The sequence below is a fragment of the Ziziphus jujuba genome, chromosome 11 (genome assembly GCF_031755915.1).
Source record: "Ziziphus jujuba cultivar Dongzao chromosome 11, ASM3175591v1".
In the NCBI taxonomy this organism is placed as follows: Eukaryota; Viridiplantae; Streptophyta; class Magnoliopsida; order Rosales; family Rhamnaceae; genus Ziziphus; species Ziziphus jujuba.
Window position 1 is genome coordinate 4,268,267 of NC_083389.1, and position 12,167 is coordinate 4,280,433.

The following is a 12,167-nucleotide window of genomic DNA, read 5'->3' on the forward strand; positions in this document are numbered from 1 at the left end:
TGTCAAAATACAAAATAAAGAGTAGGGTATGCGGTCTAAAATAAAATAGCAAATCTATTCTCTTTTTTCCCTAAAAAGAATTTTGGAGATTGTGTAATGCTTACTCTCAAACTATTTGTTTACATGGTAGTAATATTCTTTGTTTCGCTCTTTATCTTTGGATTCCCATCTAACGACCTAGGGTGTAATCTTGGTAGTAATATTCTTTGTTTCTTCCTTGATTTTAAAACGTTCTTAGCTTCGTAGGATTTTATCTATTCCACACTGAACTCGCAAGAAATTTGAAAGAAAAGAACAAGACATCGATGAAAACAGAAAGAGAGGGATTCAAACCCTCGATAAGAAAAACCTATACAACGGATTAGCAATCTGATGCTTTCGTCCACTAAGCCATCTCTTCCCCAATTGAAAGGAGGTAATTACTATGTTACATCACAAAAATAAGGCTTGAAAAAAGCCCTTCTTCTTTTTTTTTAGTGTTTTTTATATTTTTTATTATTTATTATTTTATTATATATAATATATATGCAATAGTTTATATAATAGATACGGAATTATAATAATAAAGAATCAAATTCCATTTAGACCATTTAGATAAAATAAATGCATTTATATTATATAATTAGATTATACAAAATGTATGCATATATGTTATATATAATTCTATAATCATATAACATATGTATAAAGATATAACATATATGTATAAAGAAAAGACTTTAAAGTGATATCAACAATCCAATCTACACAATCTACAATAGTCCAATATATAAATCCACTATAAATGAAATAAATATAAAAAATCCAATATAAATCAAATCTAAAAATGGAATCTATATTTGTTAATATGTTTAACATAGATTTTTTAGATTTTTTGAATAGATTTATATAATTAATATATGTTTAATAGATATATTCGGTATTTTATATAATATATAAGTAGAAAAAATAATATATAAAAAGAAAAAAGAAAAAATAGAAATAATGAGAAATATATATATATTAATAATAACAATAATAAAAAAACTTCTTTGCGTTCATCCGAAAAGGCCCTTTATTTCCATGGCTTGGCCTGGTCAGTACCTAGCCAGGCTGGACCTCTTTTGTTTTGTTCAATCATAATAAGATAAAATGATTTATTTAATTTGAAAAAAATTAATTTGAAACCAAAACAAAATGGCTTGTTATTGAAACAACAAAAGTCATAAAAAGACCTATTTTGATATAGAATCAAAGCGAGATTTTAAATCTTCTTCATTTTCTTTTTTTTTTTTTTTTTTGTTACTGAGGTTTTACTGAAATAAAAAAAAATAAAAATATGTATATAATAAGAAACGGAACTATGGATTCGTGCACAATGCATTTTTTTCTGATCATATCTTTTGATTGCACCTCAGTTTCTTGTTCGACAAAAAGTCCATTTATATACAATAATCGGATTGGAGCGGGTATAGTTTAGTGGTAAAAGTGCGATTTGTTCTATTAAACCCCGAATAGTTAAAGGATCTCTCGGTTTGATTAATATTCCATTCCGAGCAAAAACTTTATGTCTTAAATTGATTAAATCATTTACCTTTCAATGAAAAATTCGAGGAAGAATATATATTCTCGTGATTTGTATCCAAGAGTCAATTAGAAATTGAAAAATTGGATTACAAATTACGAAACATAATTTTTTCTTTTTTATTGGATCAATCAATATTTCCAATTGAATGAGTATGGGTAAAGGGTCGATGGATAAAGATAGAAAGTGTATTTCTAATCATAACTAAATCTTTAATTTTTCTTTTTTGTATAGGGAAAATTGAAACAAAATAGGTAATTAAACAATGACTTTGATTTAATAGAGACATTGAAAAATTGTTTTACCTCAATGGAAACAAAATCCTTTTCCTAAAGATTCTTTCAAATAGAAATAGAGAACGAAGTAACTAGAAAGACTGTTATAATCCCCTATTTTGTACAAGGATCGTCTAGAACATAGGTAATTTTGAATGCATTCAGATCGAAAAGCTGACATAGATATTATGGGTCGAATTTTTTTTTTTTTATTTCATTGATATCTGGAAATTTATTTATCTTCCATAAAGAAGCTAAATGAAACCAAAGTTTCACGTTCGGTTTTGAATTAGAGACGTTAACAATGATGAATCTATGTCGACTATAACCTCTAGCCTTCCAAGCTAACGATGCTGGTTTGATTCTCGCTACCCGCTTTTGCTTACTTTCTTTTATTTCTATTCAATATATTTCAACATTTTTTTCTATAGTCAAAACCTATAAATCTATATATCTAATATATATTTATATATTTTGATATGTATTAAAATATCAAATTTCTAAGAAATATGTTTTATAGAAATATAAAAAAATGAATATAATTAACGTTGGGCATAGTTGAACAACCAATTCCAAAATTCTTTCACATATTCGTTTCGTCCGAATAATAAATGTGAACAGAAGATAAGTATAAAAAAAATTGGAATGCAAAGTGTCCATGGTCTAATGGATAGGACAGAGGTCTTCTAAACCTTTGGTATAGGTTCAAATCCTATTGGACACAATTTATTTCCATATATTTTTAGATTTCCAAGTCAAGAAAGATCTTTTAAATAATTTGAATAAGAGGTGTTCTTATACACTTAGAACTTGTAATATAAGTATAATCTAGTTTATATATGATTTCCATTTATATATTATTTCCATATATTTTGCATGTACTATATATGTAAATATATTATATATTTAATCTATGTTAATATATGTATTTAATATTAATATTATAATATAGAAATGTAATATATTATTATTTCTATATTATTATAGAAAATAATTACAACGAAAAACAAAAACTTTTATATTTTATAATTTTTTTATATTTTATTTTAAAATAATTAAAATAATTATTAATTATATAATAGAAAAAGTATATAATTTAATTATTATTATTAAAATTAGTATTAAATTTTAAAATTAATATTAAATTAAGATTTAATTAATATTGAATTAAGAGTGATAAAAAGTGATCAATTTCTTTTCTTTGTACTTGTTCCTGAAGTAGAAAACATTCCAGCTGTTCCTAAATAGCTACTTTCAAAATGGCTTCAGCTTCCTCGGTAAATGTCTTGGTAGAAGCTATGAATTCTTGGAACTGAGTTTTATTCATTTTTAAGTAAGTACGTAACTCAACGAGAAATTTCCTTACCTGCCCAATTTCTAGTAAATCTAGATAACCACTTGATACGAACCTAGGACGACCTGCTCCTAAACCTGTATTATATTAGCCCGGATCTTTAATTAAGTTCAAGTTCTAATTGAATGGACCTCAACCCCTAACCAACCTGTGGTTAGAAACCTTGGTATAATGTAGACGCCACAATAGGGGATGGAAAACCTATTGATAAGTCAAGCTAAAACAACCAATTCTCTAATGATGTTTTAGGTGTTCTCAAAGAACAAAGAGATAATTAATCTGACAAGTATTTTCTTAATCAACTCAAAGTTGTATTATTATTGAAAAATAAGCCTTTAAATAGGCTTGAAAGAAACAAAACAAACCATAAAAAATTAATTCAAAACCGGACTCCTATAGGAATTAGGAAACTTGACCGAATTCTAATATGTCCTAAACTAAGTTTCCTAAACTAAAATTGATTAATTAATTCCTTTATTTTGAATTAGGAATTAATTAATTTACAATGAAAATAATAAAATAATAACTTTCCTAAACTTATTTGTCCAGAAAATAAATAAATAAAAACTAAAAAGTAATGGTAGTTTCCTAAAACAAAAATTAGAATAAAATTAGGAAACTATAATACTAGCTTTTTGACTAATTTGACTTTGACCAATCTTTGACCTCTTTGAGCTTCAAATCAGCTTCTAGATGCTTTTTAGGATGCCAAATAATCTGAATATGAAGTCCCACACGTTGCCCATGCTTGGAAAAATAAGAAAAGGCTAATACAGTAAAATGCAGTAAAGCCAGCAAGCAATACAGCAAATTCGGCCAAATTGTTGATGCTGTCCGTACAAGCCCTTTTTGATTGCATTTGAGGCTGCTTTAACTTGATTCCATGACCTCTTAGGCATATGTATTGAACTCATAAAGCATTGGAACCATTTCAAGCTTCCCGGACTCAAAAAATGTACCAAAACTGTCACCCGGGTCTGTATCGGCTTCCACCATTTGGATGCTTAGAATAGGCTTTGTCACCCGGGCCTAGTCTTGAGACAAAGATTGAAGCCTTTGATGCAGCAACCTATGGTAATGGGATGGCACAAACCGCTTCCTCATCGCTCCTTTCATTTGTCGCCACGTTGTAATTAAGTCATCACCAACTCTCCTTCGGGTGCTTTGCTCATTTGTCCACCATTGGAGTGCATAATGGCCAAACTCCATTGCTGCCAACTTCACCTTCTTACCTTCCGAATAGTTGTGGCAGTCAAAGATCATCTCCATTTTTTCTTCCCACTCCAAATAAGCTTCGGGATCACTTTTACCCATAAAAGGTGGGATATTAACCTTGATATTTCCCAAATCATCATCTGTATCTTCCCTCCTATATCTCCCACGGCCAGCACTATCTTGGACAGCAAAGGTTTCGTCCATACCTTCCTCAAAGTCGCCATCGAATGGCTCCTCATCAAATTCCTCTCTCGGCCTCTCGCGACCTCCTCGTCCTCGGCCTCGTCCTCCATGGAATTCTTGCCTATTTCTTGTATTCGGCCTTCCTTGTGAGGCTTCTAGTCTTCCCACTTTTTGATTCACATGCTCAACTTGAGCACTAACCCGCTGTATTGATTCCAAGACAGCTCTCATATCCACTTGGTCTTCACTCCCGGTAGCTCGGTCATCGCCATGGAATGCTACGGACTCTTCCTCATTGATCCTCAAGGGTGGATCCCCTCTTCTTATTCTAGAATCTGCCATGTTAGTAAAATACTGCAAAAATAAAATAAATCCTCACAATATTCACTCCCTCACTTGTTTCACTCAAACAAGGTCTCGACACTCGTGTTTGCACACTAGTTTCGGCTTTTACCCTCTGTTAAGCTCTCACACTCTTGCCTTTTTCCACTCAATGAATTATCTCAAAGTTCTAATTAAAACACCCACAAAACAGCAATTAGATCACTAGTATGTTTTAGTTCAACTTATCAACAAAGCAGTAGCAAAAAGTAGGCAATACCGAAAGAATCCAACAAATCCTAATTTTTCGGCTTTCTAGACAAGAAAACACAAAATAATGGGAAAACATTGGAATATTTTAAAACTGCACCAGATGGTAGTAGATTATGAGTTCAAGAATAAAATTCCAGAAAAAGAAATTCAAATACGAACAAGAATCAAAGAGAACAAAATTATAGAAAAGTGTTGGTTGTTGTTCTTGTAATTCAAGTTTTGTATCAATTCCTTTAACTAATTTTAATCCAAAAAATTTAAGCACCCAAAATCCAAATATCCAGCAGCAAAAATAATTTCCCAGCAACTCAAATATTGAATAAAAATCAAAAAACCAGCAGCTCCAACAAATTTCCAGCAAACAAATCAAACTCCAACAAACCGAAATATTTTTCTTTTTTTCTTTTTCTTTTTTTTTTAAATTTGGCTTTACCTCTTGTTTTTTTTTTTTCTTGTTTTTTTCACTCACAGAACATAAACAACTGCAGTAGCAAGAATAATTACCAAAATTGCAATTCCAACTCCAAAACAAACACCAAACCCATGACCTCCAAATAAACACAAATGTGCAGTTTTTTTTTTTTTTTTTTAATGTTGCCGCAAACTCTTTTTTTTTTTTTTTTTTTTGAATATATGAATGAAAATTTATAAGACTAAAACAGCAAAGGAAAATCAACAAAAACCAAAATTATCAAGAACAATGATAAAAGACAACCAACAAATTAGGAAACAAAAATACGATAAAACTAGGAAACCTAATTCAACTAGGAATGAATTTTTATTTTTTTTTAAATGCAGAACGTGTATAGGATGGATGCAACCTTAACCTAATGCTAAAATTGCAAAATAACACAAAAACAAATAAGGAAAATAAAGATAGATCAAACCTGAACAAAATTTAGCTCTGATACCAAATGATACGAACCTAGGACGACCTGCTCCTAAACCCATATTATATTAGCCCGGATCTTTAATTAAGTTCAAGTTCTAATTGAATGGACCTCAACCCCTAACCAACCTATGGTTAGAAACCTTGGTATAATGTAGACGCCACAATAGGGGATGGAAAACCTATTGATAAGTCAAGCTAAAACAACCAATTCTCTAATGGTGTTTTAGGTGTTCTCAAAGAAAAAAGAGATAATTAATCTCACAAGTATTTTCTTAATCAAATCAAAGTTGTATTATTATTGAAAAATAAGCCTTTAAATAGGCTTGAAAGAAACAAAACAAACCCTAAAAAATTAATTCAAAACCGGACTCCTATAGGAATTAGGAAACTTGACCGAATTCTAATATGTCCTAAACTAAGTTTCCTAAACTAAAATTGATTAATTAATTCCTTTATTTTGAATTAGGAATTAATTAATTTACAATTAAAATAATAAAATAATAACTTTCCTAAACTTATTTGTCCAGAAAATAAATAAATAAAAACTAAAAAGTAATGGTAGTTTCCTAAAACAAAAAGTAGAATAAAATTAGGAAACTATAATACTAGCTTTTTGACGAATTTGACTTTGACCAATCTTTGACCTCTTTGAGCTTCAAATCAGCTTCTAGATGCTTTTTAGGATGCCAAATAATCTGAATATGAAGTCCCACACGTTGCCCATGCTTGGAAAAATAAGAAAAGGCTAATACAGTAAAATACAGTAAAGCCAGCAAGCAATACAGCAAATTCGGCCAAATTGTTGATGCTGTCCTTACAAGCCCTTTTTGATTGCATTTGAGGCTGCTTTAACTTGATTCCATGACCTCTTAGGCATATGTATTGAACTCATAAAGCATTGGAACCATTTCATGCTTCCCGGACTCACCCGGGTCCGTATCGGCTTCCACCATTTGGATGCTTAGAATAGGCTTTGTATCTTCAAGTATGGACAAAGTCTGCTGAGATTGATTACCCCCTGTATAAATACTCCCAGGTTTTCCTTAAATCTCTTAATTTGAGCTCTTGTGATTGGCCTAGTCTTCATCCGTGTCGAGTCAGCACCCCAGCGGGTTATCGGTTGAGCGGGCTCGGGCGGAATCACATCACCACTGGTTCCAATATAAATAGTCATTATCTATTCTTCCACCGTGAGAGAGGTTGATGGAGATTGTTTGAGCAACTTAAGTAATCGTTGACCACTTGCCAATTCATTATGAGTAGCTTTATTGAGATCAGAAGCGAATTGTGCAAAGGTTTCTAAATCTGTGAATTGCGCTAATTCCAATTTTGATTTGCCAGCTACTTGTTTCATGGCTTCAATTTAGCTTTAACCCTGTTAACAATCCCACATTATTGGTTGATAGAGAATCAAAGTAGATTAACCAATGAATCATGAAATGTTATGGTTCTTAAATATGATTTCTTAATTTATTCAGAAGTAATTCACAGAATCGTGCACCTGTTCGAGTTATGAAAAAAAGTGCGGTTGGTTGGATCCAGCCTATTCTTGAAATAAACAACTCACACACACTCCCTTTCCAAAAAAAATCAATACACCAAAGACTGCACTTAGATTTACTAGATTTGTTGCTAAAATATTAGTATAAAACTCGAAACTCCTGGCGAATGGCCAATACCCCAAGGAAAGGAAAGACTCAGTTACATTTTTCATATGATCTCCTATTTCTTATTCTTATAGATAGACTAATTATCTATGTTTTTTTATTCTATTATTTTTCTAAATTAGATAGGGATAGGGTAAAAGTTTAAAAGAAGGGATTCACAAATAAAAGCACTAACGCCACAACCAGTCCATAAATTGTTAAGGCTTCCATAAAAGCCAGACTAAGCAATAAAGTATCTCATGTTTTTAGCTCTGCTTCTGGTTGTGTGGCGATTCCCTCCACAGCTTGGCCCGTGGCAGTACCTTGCCCAACCCTAGGTCCAATAAAAGTAAGCCCGATAGCCAATCCAGTAGCAATAACGTAAGCGGCAGAAATTAGTGGATTCATGATAAATTCCTCACAAAAAATAAAGAAAATGAAGAAATAGTTAATAATACAATCAACCAATGAATTATGGCTTACTTATTCTATCGCTATGATTTATCCATTCAAAGTCACTAAAAACCCCGAATTGAAATAATAATATTCTTGAAGCAGCAGAATTGCTTCGATATTCTCCTATCCACGTAATTTTTGTTAATTCGTATGAATTTCGTTCGGCCAGTTCTTTCTTTTTTATTTTTTCCTTCCGAACCATTCTTTGAATTCTTTGTTCTTTTTCATGATTTAAATTCATTCAATATTAAAAAAAAATGACAATCAAAATGGAAGGACTTATATTGGAATCCCTATCGAAATTCATAACATAATAGTAGGGCAAATTAATATATCTTTAATTCATATATACCTAGTTAATATCGAGTATCACATATGCATGTCTTTCCCCCATAATGTAAACCAACTATTCATATCTTAGATTCACTCAGATTATAGAATCATTCTTCGAAACATACATAAGAATTGTTTTATAATGGTTAGATTACATACAACTAGTTCGACCCCCTCCCCTCCTCCTCTAACCAAACCCCTTTTTTTATAAATATCCTTTTTGTAAACCCTTATCTTCTATTTTTATTTATCATTATCCCCCATGAGTACAATTAATCTAACTGAAAAATTCATTAGACATAATCATTGCATAGAAATATCAGGATTGAGTTGATCGAAGTTCATGTAATTTATTATTTATTAATTTTTTTAGGACAATCGGTGAATTAAATGAACAAAACAATATCAATAGAAAGGGAGTATTCATTGGAGGGTGGTATGAATAAACCAAACAGGAATTTAAAGGAAATGATCTTTTAGATCTCTGTCCTTTTTTTTTTTTTTTTTTCTAAAGTTCCTTTACTTAATATCATAATATTCTTTTTACTATTACTCTAGATCGTATATACTTTATTTTTATTTCGATCTTATTTGTATATTTTTCTTCCTAAGTCTAAGTGGATTACTTTGAGACACGTAGACATGCTGCAGGCTAAGCTAAAAAAAAGACTATGTCAAAAACTAATCAATGATGACCTTCCATGGATTCACCAATGTAAGCCGCAACTAAGGTTGCAAAAATAAGAGCTTGAATGCCACTTGTAAATAATCCAAGGAACATGACAGGTATAGGGACCACTTAAGGTACTAAAGAAACAAGAACAGCAACTACTAATTCATCAGCTAATATATTTATGAAAAACATCGAAAACTAAGCGATAAGGGTTTTGTCAAATCTTCTAAGATGTTAATGGGCAAAAGGATTGAGGTTGGTTGAATGTATTTACTGAAATAACCTAATCCTTTTTTTGAAAGGCCAGCAGAGCAATATGCTACTGACGTGAGTAAAGCTAAAGCAATAATAGTATTTATATCATTTGTGGGCGCAGCTAACTCCCCATGAGGTAACTGTATGATTTTCCAGGGTAAAAGAGCCCTTGACCACTTCTAAACAAAAATAAATAAAAACATAGTTCCAATAAATGGAACCCAGGGACCATATTTTTCTCCAATCTGCGTTTTGCTCACGTCTCGAATGAATTCAAGGACATATTCAAAGAAAATCTGACTGTCAGTTGGAATGGTTTGTGGATTACAAACAGCTATAATGGCTGAACCTAATAAGATAGCAATTACGACCCAAGAAGTAATAAGTACTTGGCCATGGACTTGGAAACTTCCTATTTACCAATAGAAATGTTGGCCTACTTCCTCACCGGATAGATCGTATAACTCTTTTAGTGTGTTGATGGAACATAATAAATCATTCATATTAACCTCAAAAAGAAATAGAACTTTGAAAGGAATTATTGTGATTCAACCATCTCATTTTCAATTTGCATACTTGCATTGGATATTTTAAATACCTACTAATCGAATAATATCCTCAGTTATTTTTATCTATTTTCTGCGAGTTAGAAATAGTAACTGATTCAATAAATCTATTCTATGGAGTTCCAAAAATAATTTACTTATCTTGTTATTAATCAAGAATTTCGTATATAGCTAGAACGGCCCTAAAAAATAGCAAATACTAATTTGTTAAGAATGAATCGAATTGAAGCTATAGCTTCATCATTTGCTGGAATCAAAATATCTACTAGATCTGGATCACAATTTGTATCATTGGAATGCCCAAAGTCATGCATTCATAAAGAGCTGTAGATTATTCTTGTTGATCAACAATTATTACAATATTGGGCAATCCAGCCATATATTTAATCCCACAGACATATGTTTGCAAGTGAGATAATTGTCTTTTCAACACAGCCTCATCCCTTTTCAGAAGACGACTGAGTCTCTCGGTCTTTTGTTCTATTCTCAAGTCCCAATATTGCAGCCCGAGCCTTCATTGCACCGAGCCTTTGTTGTAGCCCGTGCTATTCAATCCGCTGCTTTATTTTTGGTACCAACAAGTAAGAATTGTTTTCCCCTACTTGCTGCATCAAAAATTAAATCATAAGCTTATGCCAAAAACTGAGTAGTTCTAGTAAGATTTATAATATGAATACCTTTATGCCTTGCAGAGATATAAGGTGCCATTTGAGGATTCCATTTCCTAGTACCATGACCAAAATGAACTCCAGCTCCCATCATCTCTTCCAAATTGATGGTCCAATATCTTCTTGTAATTTCTCCCCACATTTCTTCTCTTTTTTATTTTTTCATTGAAAAGAAAAAAGAGAAGCTAAAATAGAAATAAATAATTATTCCCACATAACCTTCTCTTCTACCGAAGATTGGCCATTGATAGACGATCCAAACCATTCATTTCTTTCTATTCGTTATTATCTTTATTTCTATCACCAAATTAAAGGACCACAACACAAATAAAAAAAAGGATGAATTTGCTTTTAGGAATCATTAAATCCTGGAAATGATTGTTCTGATATATCATTTAAATTCTTTGAAACGCAAAAATCAAATAATTCTTTGTGGTCCAACAAAATGTCTATCATTTCCCACTTGAATAAATTCTTCGTTTTTATTTCCAAAAGAATGTTGTGATGTTGCCTTGAACAGTGCACTAATCTTTTGAATCCAATCCCAATGAGTATCATCCCCCTAGAACAACATCCTCTTTCAAGCTTTTCAACCAATCGATACGACCACGTAGAGCAACTTTGGTAAAACACGAGCAGTTTCTTGAAAACTCGCTTCAGATATGAAATGTTGAGTATTTAAAGATGCTTTCGTTATTCCCAATAATATGGCTTTGTAACAAATCGCTTATTCCAAAGCACGCCCCGTTCATTCCGCTCCAAACAATTGAATTGGTTCTCCCTGTGAAAAAACATTGGACATTCCATCTTCTGAAATCAGCACTTTTGATGTTATTTGACGTACAATAATTTCTATATGTCTATTATGGATATGCACCCCCTGTGATTGATAAACCTTTTGGATCTTATTAACCAAAGAGATACAAGTTTGCACTATAGTTAGCTTAGCACCAATCAAGAATCCTTAAGGAATTCTAAGAACTCTTGTAATATGTTCGTTCCAGCTCTCAACCCTCTTTTCTAGGTTCATCGATATTGAATCAATCGAACACACTTCTAAAACTTATTCCCCTTTTGGAAGACCCTGCGTTATATCATCGAATCTCAATTTTTCATATATAAATGTAATTAATGTATCTCCTTTGGAAAGTATTTCTCCATAATGGCCATGAACAGTTGCTCCTGGAGTGGCCAAATAAGGCTTTGCTGATCTTATTATTACAGAGTCAATTTGAACAATTATAACTTCGCCTGATTTTAGGTATGGCTCTTTTTTAGCTATATATACATTTTCACAAATAAACTGCCCTAGGATAATAATTGTAGGTATTTCTACACAATAATTATGATCATAATTATGATGGAGAAAATGCCAATTTAAGTTGAATGGATGTTATTGCATGGAGCGGAATTATAAATTCTCCCATTTTCATCCATTAAACAATATTTAAGTACTTCAAAACTATATTTTAAATTGTCAAGTTCTAAATATT

At 31.5% G+C, this 12,167-nt stretch overlaps 1 non-coding gene and 2 pseudogenes across 1 annotated transcript; 1 reads left to right on the top strand and 2 right to left on the bottom strand.

Moving 5' to 3' along the window:
• Positions 1 to 2,491: 2,491 nt before the first annotated feature.
• TRNAR-UCU (transfer RNA arginine (anticodon UCU)) lies at positions 2,492 to 2,563 on the top strand. The gene has a single exon. It is a non-coding gene; the product is annotated as a tRNA-Arg (tRNA).
• Positions 2,564 to 10,271: 7,708 nt separating this feature from the next.
• On the bottom strand, positions 10,272 to 10,816 carry LOC125420926 (small ribosomal subunit protein uS2c-like; annotated as a pseudogene).
• Positions 10,817 to 11,228: 412 nt separating this feature from the next.
• On the bottom strand, positions 11,229 to 12,111 carry LOC125419218 (DNA-directed RNA polymerase subunit beta''-like; annotated as a pseudogene).
• Between the last annotated feature and the right edge of the window lie 56 nt (positions 12,112 to 12,167).